Source organism: Culex quinquefasciatus, chromosome 1, assembly GCF_015732765.1.
Source record: "Culex quinquefasciatus strain JHB chromosome 1, VPISU_Cqui_1.0_pri_paternal, whole genome shotgun sequence".
Classification (NCBI taxonomy): Eukaryota; Metazoa; Arthropoda; class Insecta; order Diptera; family Culicidae; genus Culex; species Culex quinquefasciatus.
In genome coordinates this window covers 56,126,351-56,143,703 of record NC_051861.1, presented here as the reverse complement: position 1 = coordinate 56,143,703, position 17,353 = coordinate 56,126,351, and the positions used below count along the sequence as shown (strand labels likewise).

Genomic DNA, 17,353 nt, shown 5'->3' with positions numbered 1-17,353 from the left:
ATGTCGCTTTCTAATGGAAGTCAATTCCTTAATGTCATGGACACATGTTATAAAATGTTCATTTTAATACAATTAATATTAGTGCCTTCGATATTGCTCAAAGTTTAACCACCAACGATGACGATGTGACTGGGGGCCTGTGAGATGACAGTAAAGTTTCGCTAAACGGTGAAATTATCCAAGCTGAAAATTGTCCTGACCAATGGTATTCTGAGCAGTTTTCGTGTGACAGCCGGACACAGCGGTTGTTTTTTCTGCAGTTTCTACAGGTCTGGGGACAACATGGATTCACTCGGAATAAAGACAGGTGTGTAGGGGATGGTCTAAGGAACAAATTCCAGAAGGAATTAGAGTTGTCCATTCTGTCCCCAAGGTGCGCATTGGATCGACGTCCGGTGTCTCCAGAATCAACGATTCACCATTTAAATGTACGCATTGTCCTTAGTATGCTATTGTGCATATAATATAACCGAAAATTACACTTTTTTTTTGTAGTGTCTGAATACGTCATGAAGAATCTAGAGGAATCGCACAACTTGGATGCTGTGGAGGTGCACGCCATCAAGAGAAAGGGAGAGTTCGCCTCGTCAGAGGAAACCCCGTACATTGTTACGTTCCCCAAGGGCACACCAACCTCAAGCAGCTGAGTGAAATCAAGCGCTTGAGGAGATTTCACATCCGGTGGGAGGCCTACCGGAACAAGCGACCGAACGTGACCCAGTGCAGGAACTGCTTGCAGCTGGGTCATGGAACCAGGAACTGTCACCTCAAGGGGAGGTGCAACTACTGTGGGGGTCTCCACAAGACGGACGAGTGCGAAGGGCGATCCTTCGAAAAATCGAAGGATCGCCCTCGACCCGCAGGAAGCAGCCAAGGTGGCTGCCGAGACGGTGGAGCCACGGAGAAGGAAGCCGGAGAGGTACTCTACAGTTCGGCTGAGCTTTGGGGGATTTTCTCCGAGTACATCGGTAGGTTCAAGACCTGCAAGACCCGCTAGGACCAAGTAATCCTCGTCAGTTACATGATCTCCAAGTATGGAATTTAAGAAGTTGTTTTTGTTTTTTATTATGTATGTTTTCACTGATCCTCGGTCCCAACCTGGCCACAGCACCTAATAAAAATAATTAAAGAATAAAAAAAATTGTATTCTGAAATGGAATTCAATTCAAAACGTTTACGTATTCTGTTTCAGAATTCCGATTGAGTTAACTGAGAAATGTTGGCACCGGTTTAAGCTAGAGGTTAGGTCGTTAGCTCAGTCCAGGTGTAGGAGTCCTCTCCCTGGGTTCTGTCTCGGTGGAGTTGCGTTGGGCTAACAATCCAAAGGTCGTCAGTTTAAATCCCGGGGTGGATGGAATCTAATGTGTAAAAAGAGTCTTACAATTGTGACCTAAAATTAAGCTTAAATGTTGTGATGTTATTGTTCACAACGGTATAGCTTATTTTTCTGAGTACAAGCAACTTAGGGATTGGCAGCCGAATCCGCTAACCACCGCGCCACGAGGCCCTCTGTGTTTTTTACCGTTGTACATTAAAAATTTCATAGGGCTTAAGGACCCAATTGCCTCAACAATCAAGGTATGTAAAAATGGCAGTTAATTATTCGGAAGTGGGACGAAATAAAACAGAGTGCCATTGTGAACATTGTGGGTCTCGTGGCGCAGGGGTAGCGGCTTCGGCTGCCGATCCCGATGATGCTATGAGACGCGGGTTCGATTCCCGCCTTATCCACTGAGCTTCTATCGGATGGTGAAGTAAAACGTCGGTCCCGGTTTCTCCTGTCTCGTCAGAGGCGCTGGAGCAGAAATCCCACATTAGAGGAAGGCCATGCCCCGGGGCGTAGTGCCAATAGTTTCGTTTCGTTTTTGCCATTGTGAACCAAGTCCAAATGCAGGAATGCAGCTCTGCAGTCACAGCAGGGCCAAACTGTTTGTGGCCGATAATTTCCTTTATTATAATTTGATGTTTATCTTTGGACTGCTCGGGTAGGCTATCTGGGATAGATATTCCTCGCTTTGACGTGTGCTCGATTGTGTGTGTGCTGGAAGCGTAGTGTTTGCTGCTACAGGTGCCAATTTATTTTGTAATTCAAATCGACACTGTCTGGCAGTATTTAGACACTCTTTGCTTCTCGTATCATATCGCAATACTAATCGTTCATTTAATTAGTTTAAATTATAAATGACGGGTAAACAGTTTGTTTTGCTGCTGTGTGCGGTCTTTTTTGGCGGGTTGGTGTCGCAGTTTCTGCTCTCTGTTTGGGCAGAAAAGTTGGTGGGTTTGGGGGAAAACGGCTCGGCGAAAAAACAAACAAGACGCGGTTTTCTCTAATCAGGGTACCTTTCTACTTTCAGCTCTGTTTGCACAACTTGGCATGTACGTGACTTTGCCGGATTGTAGCAAGTCCGGTGATCCAGCGATAACATTGCGTATTATTTCATACAGCATTAGGATGATAAAACACTGTAGATATCATCGAAATTGACATCAAGACACTGTTCAACCAACAGTTTTGGGGCACACATCCAGTTCTCAAAATAAATGCACTAATCTTATACAAGCTGGCACCATTGCACATTGCAAAAATCAAACACCCCTTCTTCTGGGAGATAGCAGAAATTGAAAGCAAATAAAATATGCATGAAAGCAGGAGGAAACAAACATATATCAAAAATAAATACCAAAACCAGAAAATAAATGACATGTCAAAAATGTATAATAGTTGCCGCTTAAAAGCCGCGATAGATACATATTTTTATGCTTTTCAAGTTTGCACGCCCGAAAAAAACCGACGGTACACTGTTCATATTAATATTGGTTTTCCACCAGAGAGAGAGTGTGTGTGTAATTACTATTGTTGCAATTTTATATACATAAATAAATATACGGAAAATAACGGAAAAAATAAACGCAGCCAGTGAGCAATCATTCAGCATGCATATCCGGAAAATTCAATGAAAAAACACAAACATTCATGCAGAACACACACGTTCTGTATGCACATTTCACTCATTCCCGCAATCCCCTTCTGCTGCCTCAATGAAAACAAATGTGGGGAATGTTGCTTTTTATTTTTCAGGAGAATTGAGGTGGATGATGTGTTTCCACCACTCATTTCGGGTAACTTATTTTACTGTTTTTATGCAGCGTGATACCGGCCACAACAGATGGAATTTCCAAATGCATGGATGCAACTGATACGGGTACTGATATCCGCTTATATTTGTCTTTGATTTTAAATTTTCAACGTTTTCTACTATATTCTAGGAATGTAAATAATATAAGCAATATTCCTTATCACTTGCTAAGGAAATCAGTTTACCGGCTGAAAATGCTTACCATCGCTTCACATGAATCAAAGAATTTCAATTAATTTTGTTTCCTCTTATATTTGCATAAAAAAGTCTCCACGCGGATAAGCTAACACCACTTTTTTTCTCCCGAATCCTGATACTTTCTTTGCTTCTTCAGATAATATGTCCAAAAGTGCGATTTTAATTTGCTGCGCAGCTCTAGCCCCACTAACCCTCCTTCGCAGCACAAGTACGAAATTAAAACGTAACCATTTCCATCCTCAAAGAGCAATTCATGTTTATTCAGCAGCAGCCGACGACGACGCCGACGCCGACGCCGCTGTCCCAACCGTGCCCAATGGGGGGGCCACCTTCTTGGAATTCGGCCCCAAATGATCAGAGCAGTTCCGACCGGAGGGGGAAATGAGGGTTTTGTCTACCAGTTAATTAAAGTGTAATTACTAATGGCACATTAAAATTAATAAAAAAGGATATCAAATTGTTTCACTAATCGCTGAGCGGAAAAATTAAAAGTTTCCAGTGGGTTTACTGAAATGGTCCCGAAGCCGATAAATGTTGTTTTCGGTTAAAATTTAAACCAATCTTTTATCTGCTGCTGGGGACAAAGTTTTTTGAATGGACACACTTTTTTAACAAAGCATACCAAGTACTGAGAAGGTTTGTCAGATAGATTGATCATGCAAAAATTTCAGTTAGTTCACAAAGAGATTTCAAAAGACAATTGTATTGAATTTTTCAAATGAGCCATAAAAATAACATTCTGGGGACTATTTAGAAAGTATAGTTGTGTTATGATCAATAAGAATTTATTGCCACTTTTATTTTCGCAATATTGGGAGCTTGAATGGTTATAGCAAAAATATGTATTTTTTTATATAGTCCACGGTGCAAAATATAATTCATTATATAAATCGGAAACATCACGATTTGTCGCTACGCTCGCTGTGTCAGAAGGTCATGTACCCGGGTAGACGGTAATAACAAAATTCATGCCATTTCAATAACAAATACTGTTAAAATAACAAAAAATGTTATGGAATATTCTTGCAAAATCTATTTTTGCATAAGAGTCTAATAACAGTTTATGTTATCATAACCAAATTTGTTATTGGTCAGATGTTGGTTGAAAGTCAAAACAACTTGGGAATAACATTTTTTGTGATGGAAGAATAGCTCCAACTGTTATTGGGATGATCGGATTAGTTCTTAAAATAACAAAAAAGAATAACAAAGATTTGTTCGAAGAATAACGCAAAATGTTATTAGTCTGTTATTACAATAACAATCCAATAACAAAAAATCATAACGGCGAATAACAAATCTTGTTATAAATAACATAAAATGTAATTGGCCTAGTATTTTCAAATAACAAAAAATGTTATTCCCACGTTATTTCCGTCTGCTCGGGTATTGCTTAAGTCATAATCAAATTATTCGCTCTACAGCATTGCCTTGGCTTTCTCGATTACGAGATTTCTACTCGAAACTTAGTGTCCGAAGTCTTGATTGTTAGTCCAATTGCCTACCATCGACTCCACCGAGGCAGGACCCAGGGAGACGACTCCTACACCTGGACTGAGCTAACGACCTAACCTCTAAGGTTAGACCGGGACCAACATTTACTTCCCCGTCCGACGGAAGGCGTGATCAGACAATTTTCGTCTCGAAAAATGCCACAGGGACCGTCTGGGATCGAACCCAGGCCCAAGGTTCAAGTAACCTTGGGTCTCCATCCAACTATTATGATTATTGTTGTTCAAAGAAGATTCGTGGTATTCAATATAAATATAAAGTAAATCTTTCCCAGTTCCTGAGGGGAACACCCTTGAAGAGTATCGGGGCCGGCATTTACAAAGCGGATTCAGTGGCAGTTTCATTCTCAACTTAATGTTAACAATGTTAAAGTTAAGGGTTACATACATGTAAATCGGCAAAAATGTCAGAGGTGGGTTTTAGCACACACTTAAACTTTTTTTAAAATCTGTTTTCAGGGCATTAAAATCCCAAGTTGCACTCATAACTTGTCGACTGTTGAATAACAGTTAGACAATTGTTTTTGATAAACATACGAGAAAAAATCCGAACATAACTTAAATAACAGTTTGTTTCACTGCTTGTATAACTGACTTATGTAACAATCGTGTTTTGTGCCACAAAAGTGTTAAAACACAGTCAACTTCACTCTTATCCAACTTTAAAACACAACATAGGAAAAATTCTCACCTATTTGGGAGGTTTAGAACTCGCTCCTAACTCCATACAATTTGCTGATTTACACTGTTTGAACAACTTATTTTGGAACACTTTCGATAGAAACTTGCTTGCTCACTTCCGTTTGAGGTATTTATCACTTGATTTCAGTTGAAAACGCTTTCTATGAGCTGTAATTAAACGTCAAAATGCTGATATGCCAAGATGCTGTTCCCTCATCTGCAATGTTTTCCTCGAAAACAGTTTGTTAAATAAGAATAATATTTCACTGTTTGTTTCACTGCTTATCTAACATTGTCATGTGACGGCATCTTCTGAAAAATGGGCGTGGCCAACCATTCTATAAATAACCTTAGGTTTTCTTGCTTTGTTACACAAATGTTATCGGAGAATAGGTTATATAACTGATATTCAACAAACATATTCAACTTGACATTGCGTGTTGTAAGGTGGTGTAAATTTGTATGTGAGATATTTAGAGTTTCAATAATGTTTATTTATCGAAAATTGCAACAGTTTTAATTGTTGACCGATTATTTATAAACATATCGCCGGTAAAAGCTACAAAAAAATATCAGCTTACGGAGTTCATGATAGAGAAAACAGCAAATTAAAATCACACCAATTTTCAATGTTACTCCATGGTACGGTAATCGAAATGACAGTTGAAACGGTTTGTTATAACAAAGTTACATAACGGAGTTATAAAAACTGACTTGAAACAAACTTATATAACTTAATTTCCAATGACAGCCTTTTCTGGTGTTAAGTTGTATAGCTCACTGCTGTATAACAAAGCTGACAGCAGCCTTCTTATTGACGTTTAGGCCAGCTTGTTTACTATGAAGCCTCGTGGAGAGATGTGGAAGCGCGCCTGGACCTGCCGTGGAGATAACAACAAATCGTTCGAAGTCATCGGATCGAATCTTGGGAAAGACGAAGTTCATCAAAAAAGGAAAATCTAAAAGTTCGCCATGAAGAGGGTTTCACAAGAGTCACAATTAGAGAGCGCGAAAGGATTGTTTTTTTCATACAATTTCAATTTTTTTCTAAATAAATCGGCCAGAAACAAGCGTACCAAAATAGTCAGAGATACTATTCATATTGGCTTCGTCGTTGATTGAAATTCTGATAAGAACTGTTTGTTTACATGTAAGTTGGGTAACGGTTAGACAACTGTTTTCAATCTATCTTTCCTTTAAAGTGTGCGCTTTGATTTGACAGCACAGCCGTTAACCACGCCCCCTTTTTTCGTTGAATCTCTTGTTAGCTAGCACAGTGTTGTCAAATACATTTGTACAACTTACTCTGATAACTTGCATCTTATTCTGGCAAGTTATACAACAGAAAAAAGTGCGCTTTTTCCAATGCAAAGGAGTTGTAGAACAAGTTGTGGTAACGAGGCCGTTCGGTTATACAACCAGTTAGGAAATACGTTTATCTGACAAAGTGTGTTGCTTGGGATATTACTTTTCACCTGTTAACAAAACAAATTTGAAGGCATTTGGTTGTAGCTTTGCCGAGATATAGCTATTTGAAGTTAGTAGTTTCAAAAAAAGGGTGTCACGATATCTCAACATTGCTTCGACCAAATCGGCTCAAAATTTTGGTGAAGACTCGTTAAACCGGTTTTGTGTGCATGACGAAGACCGATTTTCATAAAAAAAAATTTTTTAAAAAAGATAAAAATATTTTTCTGTTTCTCATATCAAAAATCGCCAGTTTTTGATTTTTGTATTTTTTGAAAATTCAAAATTTCAAAATCGGGCTTCGTCATGCACTCGGAATATGTCTTGGGAGTCTTCACCCAAAATTTCAGCCAATTTGGTCTGTCCCATCTCGAGATATCGTGGCACCCGTAAATTAACTTGGTGTTCAGAGAAAAACGCTCAGAAAGTTAGACAGTTTGCTTTGCGCATGTCAAAACTCTGAGCTTAAATCGTCTCTAACTCAGTTTAATCATGAAATACCTTCATGAAACGTTCAGGAGTGTTTGAAAATCATCTTTTAAGTTGATTTAATAAATTTTCAGCAATATGAAATTTTGTGATTTTCTACTTGTATGTAACCCCTTAATGTTAACATTCCATAGGTCGCCTCTCTAAGGTGTCGTGATAAGGTCCAGTTTGTGACGATGCACTACCTTCCCTTTACTATGCAATCGATTCCAGAAGGGAAAAGATCACCAGTTGTGTTGGTCCGAGCCGGGATTTGAACCCCGATCTACCGCTTACGAGGCGGAAGCGTTACCACTGGGCTACGTGGCTTGGTCCAAATATGCTTTTAAAAATTAAATCTGAAAAACTAGTACACTTTCAGCAAAAATAGTATTGAAGTTTCGAACGTTGCTTTAATGTAAAAATGATAATATCCCTGCGCGCGTGGTAACCACAAAATTGAAACCGCCAACGGAAACACGAATTCCAATGTTGTAAAACAGGACAACTGCGCGATTTTCGGAAAATTTGAATAACAAGACATAAAAAGGTAATCCTTATCATGTTTTGCATACAGATTTATAAATTATTCACATGCGTGGCAGCCGCACGAGCAATCACAACGCAAACCCTGCCAGCGCGAGAATAACAACGGCAAGAAGCATTGCAAGGGTTTCGTAAGAATGAAAGAAAAAAAAATGTAGCGATCTCCACACACGCACACACACTGCCAGAATTCTTTTGAGAGAAGAGAAAGTACACCCAAAGGTGGCATTTGAAGAAACCGACCCCCAATTTTGGTTATTATAGTTCCTGCTGTTCTGCACACCCCTTTTGCGCTATTTTCGGGTCGGGTGGAAAAAGTTCTTTTACAGCTGACCTGTTTCGGGAAACCTCCGCGTGTCCGCCTGCTTGGATGTCGTTAACCCTTAATCGAAAGGATGGAAACGTACACCTCACACTCTTCGACGGTCGGTGGTGGAGTTGGCGGAATACAACAATACGATGCGGTTCAATTTTGGGTTTCCCTTCGATTATTTCACCCCCGTTTACAACCCCTTGAGAATGTGTGAGCGTGTGTGTAGTGTAAGGAAACATAAAAATGTATGTATATCCTCCAGAACGCAATCAGTGTGCGATTTTTACGTTGTAAGAAAGGGAGTTGTTAAGGTGGAAACCGAAATTGTTTTATTGCCCGTATGTAAAATTCTTCGAGGAAATAATGGCTAAATCTAAGACGAAGCCATTTTATTGCATTATTTTGTTCAGGTCGAACAAGATCGTTTTTATGATTCACGTGAGAAAGCGATCCGAGGAAGCCTACTTCTACTTTATCTTATCAAGCTCAACTGCCACCTATTTTTAATAGTAGGGCACCATTGCCCGACACTTGGTCTGTAGCCCAGAAATAAGCGCAAACATAGCGTAATATACACTCAACCCCCGGTGGTTGGTCACTTTTTCGTTTGACACTTTTTTAGTTTGTACCCCGTTGGTTGGTCAAAGTCAAACTAAAAAGTGACGAACTGTCACTTTTTACACGACGCTCACGCACACTATCAAAACAAACGTTTGGTAGTGTGTGTGAACTCCGTGTAAAAGGGTGTCAAACTAAAAGAGACCCCGTTCGTTTGACAACAGTTGGTGTCAAACCATCGGGGTTTGAGTGTATAATCACCAAATATCTAAAATCAAACAGAATTGCTGTGTGCTGCTGTTTGTCGCAGAAGCACAGCACTTTTACGCGCAGTAGCACTTTATCTTTCAAACTTTTATGACAGTGTGATTTAAATGCGATGTGCGCAACCACGACGGCCGCGGGAGCCGCGTGTGCTTGCTCCTATGAACGTTAAGTTTGTGTTAACTGACGGAAGAAATGATGATGTTGATATTTCGTCATCTGTGTGCTATCTTGTGACATAGACCATTTTGGTCGAAAATGAGCTAATGATGACGTTTTGCTATACTTAACAAACACTACAAGATGCTTTAACCCGATTTTGGAAACTCGCTTCCGTTTCCCGGATATCGCAATACACACTTGTGACATAGACCAATTCATCATCAAAATGATTGTGCACGTTTGTGACACGTCATACATGTTGTTGGAAAATGTGGAAAATTATTCTTGTTTTTCACAAATTTATGTTGATACACATTTTCTGAAGGCAATGCAATCTTTTGTTTTTGAAAATATACTTATTAAGTCGGTTAAACTATTGATTTGAGCCTATTTTAGTTTTTATGGGAATTCTGTGCACACTTGTGACACGTAGTACAAATTTACTTTCAAGGCACACTTGTGACACGTGCTTTTCAGATTTTTGTTTACATAATTTACTGTATCTTTTAACTGGTGTAACCAAATTAGTTGAAACTCGGAGCGTTTGTTAAGCGATAGTATACGAACCGATTGCTTCAAAAAGTTTGGCTCTACCATTCAAAGTTTTGAAAATATTTATCATCAAACTTTAAAAATCGATTTTCTTGAATAGTACTAAATGGTCGTTGTCACAAGATAGCACACAGCTGACGATTTGTGAAAACATGGTTTTGACAAAAAGTGTAAGTTGAAAAAAAATTGAAGATTATTATTTTTGTACTAAAAATTTTGCAAAATACAAAACGTATTGATGTGAACCAGTCTGCAGTTTTGGGTGTTCAAGTTTTCTAAATGATTTCAGATTAGGCAGTCAAGGGAACACATTGCCGCATGAATATTGATTTATTGGAAAGGGGTTAAAACAAAACATTCTGCCAACGAAGATTTGTGCGACTTGCTTTCTTAGCGCTTTCAACTTAGCTGGTTAAATTAGCATATGTGTTGCACTCTGTTAATTAACTATAAACAGAGGGCAAACGCATCAATGCCCAAACATGGACTAGGCGTGTTTCAATAAAACAATAGACAGATATTGTACAGGATTCTAATAACCACTTTTGAGTTTTCTTTGATGGGCCTCCAAGAAGATGTTCTTGAAACGTGAATATATCGAGAGAAGGAGACGGATCTTGAGATTCTAATAATTGTAACAAGTTCTTACGATTGCAATTATTTGGATGTGGGCATTAATATCTGCAGTGTACACACGTCCAATGAGCTTTCGGCCGACTTAGAGCACGGTGATCCGGGAATATGTTTGCTGTCAACTCCCAGTTGGACACGCAAGGAGGTTGAACTACACATAAGTGATATCATTAGAATCATTAGACATTTGAGCATATTGTATCATAGGGCGAGTCAAACATTTTCGCATAGACAACACACACACACACGCATACGTGGAGTTTTGTTGTGCGTGCATAAAAGTACCTCTGGATAGTATTGCTACTTCCTCTCAGTTCAACGAACCGGCAGACCGGTTAGTAGTGGTATGACAAAAGTGGGCGAGGATGGGAGTGAAATTTGCAACGCCCTAACACGCACCTCATCAATATGCCTGAACAAACAATACCTCGAACAGATAGTATAGAGTTAGCAGCCAGCTAGGACTAGTAGAGGTTGGTAGGCCTAAGAAACATTGGGGTCCATTCATACGATGTATCGCACACGGCTGGAGAGGAGAATCCCGGTGTGTACGTTTGCGCCTCCGGCAATCTGCACACAGCAGCTCATTTTCTATCAACGAATGGAACGTGCAAGGTTTGTTCTAGGAGCTGCCTCAGAGCAGCGGTACGCATATCCTATCTTAATAGTCATTAGTCAGTTTATTACAAAATATACATTACAAATTGGGAGGAGAAGATTTTTCAGTGAAAACCCCCTTGCATCATTTTTGCCTTCCTCACTTTACTGAGGAAAGGCTATAAAATCACTCGAAAAACGAACTTTTAGTTAGACCTCCTAGACCTACCTTCATTTGTACATATCGACTCAGAATCACCAGCTGAGCAAATGTCTGTGTGTTTGGCTGTATGTAGACATGTGTACCAAATCAATGTCACTGGAATATCTTGTCACAGGCTCAACTGATTTTGGCCGGAATGGTTTTAATCGATCCGTCTTAACGTTCCCTAAGTTGCTATTTATTATCATGTATTTAAAAAGTTATGTAAAAAAAAACTGTTTCATATGAAATTAAAATTATGGTAAAAAGGGTGGTTTTTTCATGAAAGCCTCACATGTTATATATTTTTAGAAAGCATATGAGAAGACATTTCTGGTGCATTAAGAATTTTCAAGATCTGACTTACCTATCTAAAATTACAAGCATTTTAAAAAATGGTCTGAATTTACATAACCTCAAATGGTCCCGTCTGATCGCCACGAAAAAAGCCTTGTAGATGGATGCCATTTTCCTGAAAGGCGGTGTCTGTATAATCTTGACAAAAAGTCTGTAGGAAGCCATTTTTTTTTACTCGTCACTAATTTTTATTAGGACCTCTAAGGTGCTGCGATCACGTTAGGGGAGATCCATAAACCATGTGGACACTTTAGGGGATTGTAATCACTCTATAAATGAGAGGAAAGCACCAACCACCTAAAGGTGGATTAAGCAACGTTTTTTTGTTGTCTTCGTTGACCTTTCTATCTGATTGGTGACCCGTTGATTCAACCAGCCTGTACTGAAATTGCCGATTGAAAGCAGTCCAACCCCGAAAAACCCTCGATGAACACCGTTTTGCCCATCAGGTCAATGCTGTATAATTTGTAAATCGTGTAGTTTTCCTTCCTTTTATCGTCACTAAACGTCCATAGAATGTAAATTATATCTTTGGAAATATACTCCTCAAATTATAATGATTACGCTGCTCCGTGTGCCAAGCGACGTCCATCAAGGAGAGCAACGCGAAACATGGGAAAACTGTACTGCGCGATCCAATGAGCAATGAGAGGGCGTTTGCCGATGGGCGGGGAAACGCCCTCCCAGAAGAAAAGGGCCAGTTACAGCGGGTGAAGGGCGGGCAGGGCCGGGATGATAAGTCAGTGCATTCAGTAGGGCGCTTGACTTCTGACGCGGCGAAGAGTCACGTAGCCTCGGTCTGCCAGTCGACTTAAACAACACAGAAAAAAATAATGTAAATTTGGAAGCTGTAATTTTGGAAGGTTGAATATTACCTCTTTTATGATGTAATTTTACCTCAATTTAGACTGAAAAAGTTACATTACACCAGAAAAGTGGTAAAATTACACAATTCCAGAGGTAAAATTACACCTTTTTTCTGACATAAAAGATGTACCCCTTCCCAGATGTAATATTACCATGATTTTTTTTTTCTGTGAATGCCAATAAAAAAGCGTATGTTTTTTGGTCGACTGTGATTGATTCCTCATGCATGTAGGCAAAGCAATACGGTGAGCAACAGGTTAAAGCCCCCCCCCCCTTCCCATTACATCTTACATGTGATTAAATTTTAGCACGCGAAGTATTCCTTTTTAATAACTTTCTTAGTTTGTCCTACACAGCAAAAATAGTGTAAATTTGGAAGGTGTAATTTTAGAAGGTTGAATATTACCTCTTTTATGATGTAATTTTACCTCCATTTAGACTGAAAATGCAACATTATACCAGAATAGTGGTAAAATTACACATTTTCAGAGGTAAAATTACACATTTTTTCTGACATAAAAGATGTACCACTTTCCAGATGTAATATTACCATGAACATTTTTTTCTGTGTAGGGATCCTGAAGATGTTTTTAGTTTTTCCGTAAAGATTTAGTACTTATAGAGAGCCTAGCTTTATTCGTTTGAAATTCTTGTTTAAAAATCTCCCCGAGCAAACAATACCCAAAGTCCAACAATTGTTTACTACACTTACGGGCAACATTGTACACACTTTGAAAAAAACGTGTAATATTATGTCAAATAGATGCACATAACTGGAGCATCTAATAAAACATAATATTACGTTAGATTTGAAAATTACACGATTCCAAAAAAATGGTTAGCAGCAATGTGATTTTACGTCATTTGAAAATTACATTGATGTAATTCGTTATTGGTCGTCATTGTTCAGTTCTAATTGGAATTCTTATTGGAATAAAATACACCTATTTCTCATTCTGCAAACACAGCTATCTGTGTGTTTATTTATTAAAAACTTGCACTGAACACAATACATTTTTTCATTTTTTCCTGGTCTTCCAAGAATATTGGTCTGAACTTGTTTCCCTGAACACGGTTTTCCTCACTTAAACACTAAAAAACACTAAAATCACCAGTCCGTATTCAATCCTACGAATCAGAGCTGAAAATGTCAGGGGTCCTGACGCGAAAATCAGCGGCGCATACACGATTTTTTCAGATCCATTCACTGAACCGCAAAACCGTAGCTCACTGAGCAGCTGCAATGCGAGGCAGTAGTCGACCAACACTCATTCGACGTTGCACGCACACACATAAAGAAACAAGTTTTTACACAAAAAGTTGGTATTTATGTGTGGAAATGTAATTTTGAATATAAGTTATGGTTGTTTTAAGTGTTTTGCACAGTCTAGAACCATTCAATTGTTTAAAAATAGTCAAAATAGTGTTTAAAGAGGATTTTACGAGTCAGTCATACGACACGAATTGAGTGAGTTTAGCTCATTTTTTCACGTCTCTCATTCTCCAGCAGCCGACCGGCACGTGTCAGGCGGCAGTGGTTGAACGGACACAGTAGGCTTACAGTCAGATGCTAGCAGTGAACTGACATTTTGGTTTGCTTCATGTGTACGCTGGGTTGGAAACATTTTGCAGGCCTGCTACTAATAACGTTTTTCGGGAGAATTTGTAGAAATTCAAGCACTTCAGATCTGCAAACGTGGTGGTCGGCTTATTTTTTTCCGGTTAAGGCGTTCTGCGGTCTGACCGCGGACAGGATGCTCCATTGCAGGGGGTGGCCAATTGCCGTTCAAGAGCCAAACGACATGCGACACCTAGTGTTGAGTAGCAGAACAGAGCGAAGAATGTCGATTGAAATTTCCGCCCTTTGAGGTTATGTATGCGAATTCTGTTTTGTTAAATTCCAGCGTTCAAAACAACTTTTGAGCAAAAATTCGAGCTGATACTTTGTTAACTTTTGATGCTCTATCATTTTAAACAATATTATTTTTTTCAAAAATATTTTTTTTCAAAATTTTTTTTATTGCGTTAATTTATAGAGGGCAAAAAGTTTACACTCGTACCACTTGCCTTTTTTTCTCAAAAGTTGTTCTAAGAGCTGTAAATTCAATTTTAAGTTTGCATTCCTATGTAACCGAACAGCGAAAATTCACATCGTCATTCTGCGATGCTTTGCGCCATCTATCGGAATTTTTGAGCTTTTCTTTTAATCGCGAATTGGATTGCTGCTGAGGCGGAGTGGATTCTAGGTACGAATTTGTTAAACCACTTCAGAAGTGCTCCGGTTGTCAAGAACAGCTAAAAAAAAGCACACATTTGTTATCTTTTTGCAAACAAATTACCCTCTGTCGCAGCTGATGGTTATTTGAACCTACCTTTATCATTTTGAAAGGAAACTGCCTTGATTTTCGATGCATTTTTCCGGTTTTCAGATGACGGTGAAAAACGCGACCTCCGCCGATTTGCAAAACACAATGATGGCTGACGTTTGGTTTGTACTGTCAAGAGAGATCACTCAAATAAACTTAAAATTCAGTCTGCTGAGACTGAAAATTACATCTAAAAACCAAGGGTCCTGATTGCTCAAAATCAACCACTCTATTCGCGAGCACAAATAGCAGGCGACGCGATACTGCCCTGATGAATTCCTACTGTTTGTCACTTTGAAACCATTCGCTCCCGAACACTCTCTTTTCTACTCTCCTTCTCTCTCTGATCGGCTCAGTCTCCGAACGGCTCAGGCAGGCCGAACGTCGCAGATCACTCAGAACTGAAAACATTTTTTCTCTGCGTTATACTCATTGATTTGGGTTGCCTAAAATCAATGTTATCAATTAAATTGTGCATTTATTTTGATTTCATAACATTATAGACACCATTCAGCAGGCCAAGGATTGATACCTAAGAGCATGCAATGGCACTGACCTTGTTGCGTGCTCTTCGGTTGACGTCCACGTAAAGAACATCCTGGAAGGAGCGTAACTAACTACATCCGTAGTTCTGTTAGATCATCCGAATTATCTTGATCAGAACAGTATAGCTCTGGTTCCTTGCGAGTGTCCTATTTTCTTACCTCCACGTTGGCTTGGTTTTCATGATGACCTAACTGGTGGCCTGTGGAAACGGATCGTAAACCTTTGACCACCGCGGGTCAGAGTCGAGACGGCTAAAAGAAAGGGGCGCGACAATGTGGGAAAGGGAAGTAATTTTTGATTGTAGACGGTATTGTTTTGATTCGCAGTATGTTGAGTCAACTGCTGTGGATGTACCTGAAACATAGCACAACGGGGTTTCTCTTCTCTTCATTCTCAGCTACCACCTATCTCCTATTTTTATTTTGCTCTTCTGATTCCCAATTCTTCACTGATTCTTCTATTTAATATCCAACATTTGATTTTAATTTTACTAACTTTTGATTCTCTTATCTCTCAAAGCTTTTCCACTCTTTTCTATCAATTGATACTGCTGTAAAAAACTTTGTTTTTTTTTTCCTTAAAAATATATTTTTCCTTAATGTACTAGTAATATCAAGTCTATTTATCATTCGCCTAATCTTTTTTGATTTTATTTCGAATTTATTTATTTGAATAATTCTTTATCTGTCCTATAAATTATCATTACTATAATCTAAGCTTGTTTTGTATCTCTATTTATTAACTATTGTCTAATTTTACATCTAATACATCTAGCTTCTCATTTTTATTCTTCAAAATACGCTCATCATTCTCTTACTATTGATACTTGATTTTTATAAAATAAATTCTCTTTTACTGTCTATTGTTTTCAATCTTCACCCTTTTTTCAAACAAGTGAGGTTTGAGCCCTTACTCAATTTATGGAATGGTTTAAGGATTATCACAAATATTACTATTGTATTTTTGGTAAACTTTTATAACATGCTTAGGACCAAAAATTGTAACAAAACACCGCGACAAAAGAAATAGCAACAGATAAACAGACTCAACAATTGGGAAGATTTCAGGAGAAAACAATACACAGTAAATAACAATAAGTTAATTCAAACTAAAAATAAAACAGTTTTTGCTTAAATGAAAGTTGATAGGCACACTTTAAATGGTTAGGCGCGTATACTTGCATCAAACCCTACGTAATGTACCACCCCCGGCCGAGTTAAAATGCGTAACCGGAAAAGAAGGTGTGCATGCCTGGCACGAACACTCAAAGCGTGTTCTAGCGTGCTGCTCGTACTGACTCAGAGCAAGGGTGAGATGTAGGTAAGGGCAGTGCGTGTTCGTCGGGAACCTAGTGCATAAGATCGGTCAAGGCCCGTTCTTACACTGAAAATTGCGAATTGCGAATTATAGACACCATTCAAAGAAACATCCACCAAGAAAAAATCAAATTGATGGCGTCAAACTAGGCCAAAATGTTAAAGTCACTCACAAAATGAACTTTGAGTGATTTGAGTTCATTTCTGACGTCACGATTTTCTCCTCTATAAAGGAGAAATGAACTCAAATCACTCAAAGTTCATTTTGTGAGTGACTTTAACATTTTGGCCTAGTTTGACAGCTACCTCGTTCCCACTATGGGCCATCTCCATACAAATAGGCGGCCAACTATTTTTTTTGCTTTTTAAATGTTTTTTCATACAAATTTGGGTGATTGTATGGTATTGAAATGATATACGTCGATTTTTATGACTTTTCATGTTTTTCAATAGTTGATTGTTTCTAATAAATAGTCTTTTCATACATTTGCAAGTGCAACAGAATTGCGTATATATTGTATTGCAAGTTTATATTATTAAATTATGGGTAAGCTAATACATCCCCACTTTAAGGACACAACCCCTCCCTCCTCTTTCTTTCAACCCCCCCCC

The 17,353-nt window shown here is 38.8% G+C and overlaps 1 protein-coding gene and 1 long non-coding RNA gene across 3 annotated transcripts in view; one reads left to right on the top strand and one right to left on the bottom strand.

Moving 5' to 3' along the window:
• Positions 1–17,353, bottom strand: part of LOC6045521 (homeobox protein homothorax) — a 285,128-nt gene that overhangs the window by 58,715 nt on the left and 209,060 nt on the right. The gene's annotated exons all lie outside the window — the stretch shown is intronic.
• On the top strand, positions 230–2,909 carry LOC119765441. The gene is made up of 2 exons (XR_005276732.1): positions 230–307; positions 2,355–2,909. It is a non-coding gene; the product is annotated as an uncharacterized LOC119765441 (long non-coding RNA).